Genomic DNA, 7,787 nt, shown 5'->3' with positions numbered 1-7,787 from the left:
AAAATATTAGATTCATTAGTCCGCCTGTAGCCTTTCCTTGAAGGACGCAATATTCCTGCATCGGTCTCTCGGCGCAGGGCAGAGCAAAATAACAATTCTACTGAAGTTTCAGTTTCACTTATGACTGTGATTGTGTGGAAGCTGTTGAGGTGCGGGTAGAGCAGAAAAACTACACTACAACCACGACTAGTGCGTCTGAGTGTTATGAAATATGCTATTCTTAAAGCTGGTTGTGCTGCAATAGCACGTTATATACATACTACCTTTTATGATGCCATTTGATGATCCAACCAGACTCCAGAATGAAAACAGACAGTCGTGCATTGAACTATTGAACCACAGCCGCCTTGTTGAGAGACCAGCGATGAGGTCACTCAAATATCAAGTCCCCTCTTACTCAAACATTTTTGGGGCATGACTGAGAAATGTATTCGCGTCAGAGAAACTCAGCAAAATATAACGCAACATACTTCCAGAATTATTCCGTCCACTTTTAGAACCAAGTCTTATCTACGTGCTTCAATCTTCCAGGTAGAGTTCACTTATTCATTGGACATAGATCTAATTACATTGAACAAGTATAAATATTTCCTCGATACACTTTTCTTTCAAAAGGTTAGACAGACAGATAAATATTGAGAATAATATTAGGTGAATTGTTTTATTCAAATGTAATTTTAAAGATTTGGGTAATGATCTTTCAAATGAACTGTCATTATTTAATTGTTCGTGGATTATTACTGAATACACTAGTATTTTTAAGTCTGATTACAAATGTTGAAGATCAGTGCTAGTTGTTGCAGTAACAAACACCATTTTTGCATTTTCCACTTCCATGACCTGTGATAAAGCAGTGAGTAGCGCAGCCACCGGGAATCTTACAGGAAATCCTTGGTTGGCGAGCAGGAACTTCTGTAACAAGAATGGAGAACATCTCTGTAGGGTATAATAAAGCACGAATGACTCAAACATTATATAGTTACTCGTCGTAATAATAGCCCCCCTTGGTGAAGCGATCGAGTGCCTGCCTTTTACTCCGATGCCCTATATTCGATTTCTGGCCATTTCGAAAACTTATAATTCTGGACTAAGTCCTGTAATGGTATTTATTCTTCCTAGGTAAAATAATTGGAAAATCTTTCTGAAATGAGAGGGGACAGACACGGTCATGAAAATCAAGCAATTACGCCGAAGTTATCCTCCCACTGAACTCCGATATCGACTGTCATTATGGGCAGGCAACAACCCTCAAGCAGGCCAAAGCTCAAACTGGGTGATATGTGCCGTAAGTTTGTTTTTGGATGCTAATCTTCCTCATATAGTTCATATCGTCGCTGAGGTGCCAAAACTCGGAAAGTGACAATCCTCTTCCTATCCATTATTTCCCTTTCGACTGGACACACCTCTCAGATACATACTGGAGTGCAGACCATTAGAACCGTTTCGTTGTATTCATTTTCCTATTATGCAGTGTAAAGGTAAATTAACCTTAAATACATAAGTTTTTAGGAGTGGATCAATGTGTCATGCAAAAATACATTCCTAGAGTACGGTACAGTAAGGTTCATTTTCCTTTACACAGGCGCATAGGAAAAATCAATTCAACGAAAATTGTTCTGATGGACTGCATATCAATATGTGACTGGGAAATGTGCCAAGTCTCAAGGAAAAATTATAGAGAGGAAATGCATTATCACATTAACGGGTTTGGTATAACAGCGATATTATACGTACAATGGTGTAATTGGTTCTACAGTGTCATGCGGAACTGGCTCTCAGGGTGTTCCTTTGGCCAATATCGATAGTAGTCCGTAGATCATGATAACAAGACAGAGCTGCGTATGTCGATGGCATGCCGCATGTAAGAGTTAATGGCGCCACATTTAAAAACATACAGTCTTCAGTACTCGTTTTGGCCAGTGCTACGTATTTGAGTGGAAATAACTGCATCGTTGAACGTGGTTACCTACGACCAAATATGTCTACACCTGCGATGCGCATAGCCCCATATAGAAAGAACAATTTTTATGATTAACTCTGTGGTTATTTAATCACGGGACACATATTGCAGTTCTTTCATGTGCTCCGTATTGTTATTCACCTACATAAAACCCACTTATCACTATAAATGCTCAGGAGATATTCGATGTGAAAGGGATGGTTCCTCCTGTAGAGGGCAAAAAATAGTGTCTTGTAATAGGGTCTGTATTACGAGCCGAGTTGTAGAATTTTACTGATACTGGTACTGTATTGGTACACCAGCATTTAATTTCCTTAAAGATAAAACTATTAAGTGTAAAATAGATAAGGAACATTGCAATGGGAAAATTTCGGAATGAAATCTAGACCACTGTGTACGTTAGCATTTAGAAAAAAAAATGTGGTTAAAGAAGCTCTCTTTCCAACCAAAAATGTTGAACACTTTCGTGTCCCCTGGAAAACTCTAAAACTAATAGCTAATGCATTTATTATTTTCCGAAACCAATATACTTTTGATTCCAAAAATGAGAAAAATTCCGAAGAGCGATTACAGCATGTATCAAAGACGAACGAGGAGAATTTTTAAGTGGTTAATTTTTGGATTAGGGAATTGAGCTTAAATTCAGTAACAAGTATAATTCATAGCTACATATTATTGTGCACTTTCTAGCACTTCTGATTTAATTCTCCGATAACTCCATTTTTAGGGAGTACTGTTTTTTTAGAAAATATAGTGCATGTTGTGTATGGTGTCTTTTCATGTAAGTGTTAGTGATTTGTATTTCAATTAATGAGAAAATGCATATGGGGCCTTTCAGAAGAAATCGGGCAGCGCCTTAGTTTAGAAAAAGAAAGTTGTTTGATATTCATTTTTGCGCTATAACAAGCTTCTTTTGTTCACAGTTTTCATTATATTAAATGATGAATACATTATATTGAAGTTATTTATTGACATGTTCTGGAAAGCTATTTACTGCATTTGTCCACCTTCCCCACATTAAAACATAATTTGAAAGTCACTACGGTTTTTTTTTTCAAAATAAGAGATGGAATGCGTTCACTAATCGTTGGAGGTATTCATGCAATTGTTTTTGAAATTAATTTATGAGTTCAGTTTTCGAGTCTCGCACCAAAATTTATGCAATTCTACAGGAACTGAAATCTGCACACTGCATTTAAACATGCGCTGCATTGATACTCGCTTGTTGAATAGCTACGTGCTTCTCCTGGAAGTTCAACCTCACCATGCTGATTATTCATTAATTTTTGATTCGCATAAAATCATTCACGGTCCCATTCATTTGACAGTACAGATTTATTCAACTGTCGAAACTAATTAAGCTGATGTATTCGGATATTTTTCATTGTGAAATAAAAATAAAATGGATATGTTAATCAATTCCTCGTTAATATAGCAAACAACACACGTGATTTAAATAGCAATAAAAGTTATCTATTATTATGTGCGAATATAAAACCTCATTGAATTTTATGTCTCTAAAAGACACGAAAAATTAAATTTAACGACTTCTATGACTGTTGTGACAGCTAGGAGAACAGTATTTACCGTATATAATCTTGGTTTTGAAGATTTCATCTACCTGTTTAACAATTTTCGAAATTTTCAAGAAACCGGAAATTTTCAGTAGTTCCAATCAATCAATCAATCAATCAATCAATCAATCAATCAATCAATCAATCAATCAATCAATCAATCAATCAATCAATCAATCAATCAATCAATCAATCAATCAATCAATCAATCAATCAATCAATCAATCAATCAATCAATCAATCAATCAATCAATCAATCAATCAATCAATCAATCAATCAATCAATCAATCAATCAATCAATCAATCAATCAATCAATCAATCAATCAATCAATCAATCAATCAATCAATCAATCAATCAATCAATCTTTACTTATGTGCGTTTGGGCCTTATTTCTTGGACTATGTATAGTGGAATATACAATATACATTCAGTAGCCTACTAATGTTATTTATAGTAGTCTATATCCTTTCAATATTATAAAAATATATGCCCATTTTAACAATACGTTCACAATTCCTGGCGGAATATACCGAAATGTGCGAACATATCTTGTCAAAATGTAATTACGTACTTCATTGCATGGCCTTACATAGTCAGCAGCTGTTCCACAATAACTTCCGCCATCCAAGTTCGTATTTCATTCTGAGATATTGTACTTGATCTTGAGTAAGCCTCAATCGGGGAAATTCACTTTGTATCGCAATGCATAATTGGATACCTCCCCGGAATTAGGATGTAACCAAGAAATGTTTGAAAATTGAGATTTCAGTGGAAATGTGGTGTAACATCACGCCTCTATGCTGTGGTGTCGTCCTATGTCTTACGTTTGAACTTCAAACTGGTTTACAGCCAGGAGGATTCTGATAAACAGATGCGAATGGTAAGAAAAATGTAATTAAATGGTTAGGGAGTTAAATGAAACCAATCGTCCGGGATAGATAAAATTTGTTGTTAATTAGGATTATGAGATTACTTCACTTATTCATTTATTAAATTCAGTGGAATCGTATTTTGAGAATTAGCTTAAAACCAAGTGACTAACTTGAAAATATATTCTGGAAATCTTATTTTTATTTGCTGGAAAATTTCAATTTATGAACGTAACGATTAACGGGACATGTCCGATAGCAAGGCACTTTACTGCCACAATTGTTGTGAGCGTTTGTTGTTGTTGTTATTTTGATTTTGATTTGTTGAGCATCAGATGTGCTGCGGATTTATAAATGTGGAAACCTTGGTCATCAACTACAGTAACATAATTGTGTTCTGATTTCAACTTTGGAGTTGGATGCTCATGGGGTCATCAAACTTAGTGACTTAGATTACGGCCATCCGCCATTATAGCATCATTTTGCTTGCGGTCATCACCCACAGTGACTTTAACGTAAATCACAAATTTAGATGTCGGTCCATGATATAGTCTCACTTCACATCGATTCAATTAAGGGTCCATGCCGTACAACAACTGTGTGGCACATACGGATTGGACTACCTTAATTATACCAAGAACTCAGAGCTCGTGTTACGGGGGCTGGATCATCAGAATCATTATGGTGGTACATGCAGTCTCACATGGAAACCGTTCTTAAGGATCTCCAGACCTTCTTTATTTCATTCTTAAATTTAGACAGTGGTTTTTAATAAGGATGCCCCTTAGGAAGTTAAATTAAAGTCTCCAAAGCCAGCGTCTCTCACCATCGTTATTATTATTATTATTATTATTATTATTATTATTATTATTATTATTATTATTATTATTATTATCGAGCAAAACTGAGTTCGTTGTTTAGAGATGGTACAAGTTTCTTCGACTTCATCGCCAATGGTCAATAAAACGTCCATTTCTTTTGACTCGACTCCCCTCATTGTAGACATTAGCTTAAAATTACTGAAACCCGCCTCTTACCTAAGCAAGTGACGATGAACCCGTTAACGATCCAAGATAAAGATCTCATGCCGGTTTGCTGATAGGTAAGGAAGGTAGATATACTTCGAGGGACCTTAAAAGGGTCAGTATCAACAATATCATTACTTGTTTTGCTCACTGCTGAGTGTCGAAACTTCATAACTCTATCATTTCTGTGTTGCAGCCTTGACGAGATGCCTCCATCCAGAGCAGTTTTCAGCTTTCCTTAACATGATCTGAAGAGGTAGGCCAGTGATCTTCATTGCCTGATCTAACCATCTACTTGCTGTTCTTCCTCATGGTTTACTGCCTTCAACATTGCATTGCAAAAGGGTCTTTTCGAAGTTCCCTCCTTCTCTTCTCAAAATGTGGTCTAGGAACTGGAGATAACATTCACTCACGCGGGAAGAAAGACGGTTCTTGATGTTCAGTTCATTCAGAATGGAAATATTGGTTCTTACTTCCACCCAGGTACACACAGCATTTCCCGCCAACTCCATATCTCAAAGGCATCAAGTAGTGTGTACCATGAAATGTACCCCAAAGATGATTTTCATCTCTCCTGAAAATTTACTCATTTGTTGCTTATATCCTTATTCCGGGAAGGTCTCCAGTTATTATAGCACACATATTAATGAAAAGTCGAAAACACTCTACTGTCGATTCACGTGAGTTCGAGCGTATCGTGACGTAATCCAACCTGTCCAGAAAGATGTGCTATGGCTTTTCTACACTGTACGAAATGTAGAGTGATCACACTGCACTCATGTCACGGCTGTTCACGTCGACTGACGTCAATGTGACGTAGAATTTGGTGACAGCGCTCCGCACGCGGAGCACATTTTTCTGCTCTAGCACATATCCAGCGACGTGATGTGTAAATAGAAGCAGTTCCTCTTAGCGATATGGAAGAAATGTTAATTGAATTGGCGCGGGTGCATGATAATCTTTATGATATAGATTCGATTAACTATAGAAACCAGCAAATTCGGCACGAGACATCGGACGAATTAGGAAAGGAATTAAAGGTCACAGGAGAGCACTACAATGTACTAATTTTAGTAGACATTCAGTTGTTCAAAACCGTCTTCATTTGCACTTATGATTATTATAGTAATAATAATAATAATAATAATAATAATAATAATAATAATAATAATAATAATAATAATAAAAACTTAATTTAAGCATACAGCTCATTTCTGCGCGGTGCAGGTAGCTTCTAGAAATTGCGTACTTTGGCCAATAATTTCATCTTCATGAGATTATGTAAGTAGTTGAATTCATCTTTGTTCAGGCTGAAGTACATCTGTAATGTTCCTGGATGCCCATTTAGCTCCCTTACTAAATTGAGGTATTAACCCTCTTCCCGCCGCTAATTAGTTTCATGTACCCACTGCCGTTTGCGATAGGCAACAGAAACAGCACAGGCAATCACAATATAATTAGACTCCTATGAACTGGATGTACTGTCGTAGCTTGCTATCGGACGAAGTATACTGTGATTTGTGAACGTGAGGACAGTGTGTTTTCTGTCTTCACGCCACATGCAGCGATATCATCAATCTCCCCTCCACGCTGACTCAGCTCAGCGAGTGTTCATGTGAAGTGACAGTAGTGTATTTCCGCCTTTAGTAGTAAAATCATTGTGAGCTATACCATTATTTTATTGGTAAGTTACCTCCATCAGGTTTTCCCTCCACAGGAACTGCCGTCACGGTGAAAACCGCGATCAGTGCAACCAACAAAACAAGCGTGAACTTCATGGTAACTTCTTTCTCACTGTACTCAGTGCCGTAGTGATCTTCTCAATCACTCCCGTATTTATATGCACAGATCTTACTTGTTGATAGATATGGTAATAAAAAAATACATCCTCAAGTGTTTATTTCATCGGACGTTTTGCAATGGAATAATTATCTTAATTAATCGGAATTGCTTCACAGTTCATGAGGTTACAATTTGTAAACATGTGCGAGAGATAGTTCTAGATATGTGCACGAACGCACGTAAAGATGAGACCTAGTCGTTTATAATGGACTGTGTAAGTCCTAAATTTCCCTTCTTTTTGGACCGAGATCATTCTCACACACAACGGGCAGTTAGCAGAATTTTAACATCGGACGAAAGAAGCATTGAAGTATTGAAGTAATATATATATATATATATGTTGAAGTTATATTCTGAAGGCTTATCCAGAAGTTTAATTAAAGAAAACGTGGACATGGAGTTATGGAGTTTTGGAATCATACTCTTCTGTTCTAATACGAGGGTTCATAATGCTGCCTGTCCCTCTAATAATGGCTACTTATGCTTGTAATTTCGGTTTGATGTGCTTCAGTTG

At 36.8% G+C, this 7,787-nt stretch overlaps 1 long non-coding RNA gene across 1 annotated transcript; it reads right to left on the bottom strand.

Moving 5' to 3' along the window:
• Positions 1-647: 647 nt before the first annotated feature.
• Positions 648-7,270, bottom strand: LOC136873930 (uncharacterized). Its single transcript, XR_010860202.2, has 2 exons — positions 7,125-7,270; positions 648-912 (listed from the first exon to the last, which is right to left on the bottom strand). It is a non-coding gene; the product is annotated as an uncharacterized lncRNA (long non-coding RNA).
• Between the last annotated feature and the right edge of the window lie 517 nt (positions 7,271-7,787).

Source organism: Anabrus simplex, chromosome 1 (genome assembly GCF_040414725.1).
Source record: "Anabrus simplex isolate iqAnaSimp1 chromosome 1, ASM4041472v1, whole genome shotgun sequence".
Taxonomy (NCBI): domain Eukaryota; kingdom Metazoa; phylum Arthropoda; class Insecta; order Orthoptera; family Tettigoniidae; genus Anabrus; species Anabrus simplex.
The sequence above is the reverse complement of the archived record's forward strand: the minus strand, read 5'-3'. Positions and strand labels throughout refer to the sequence as shown.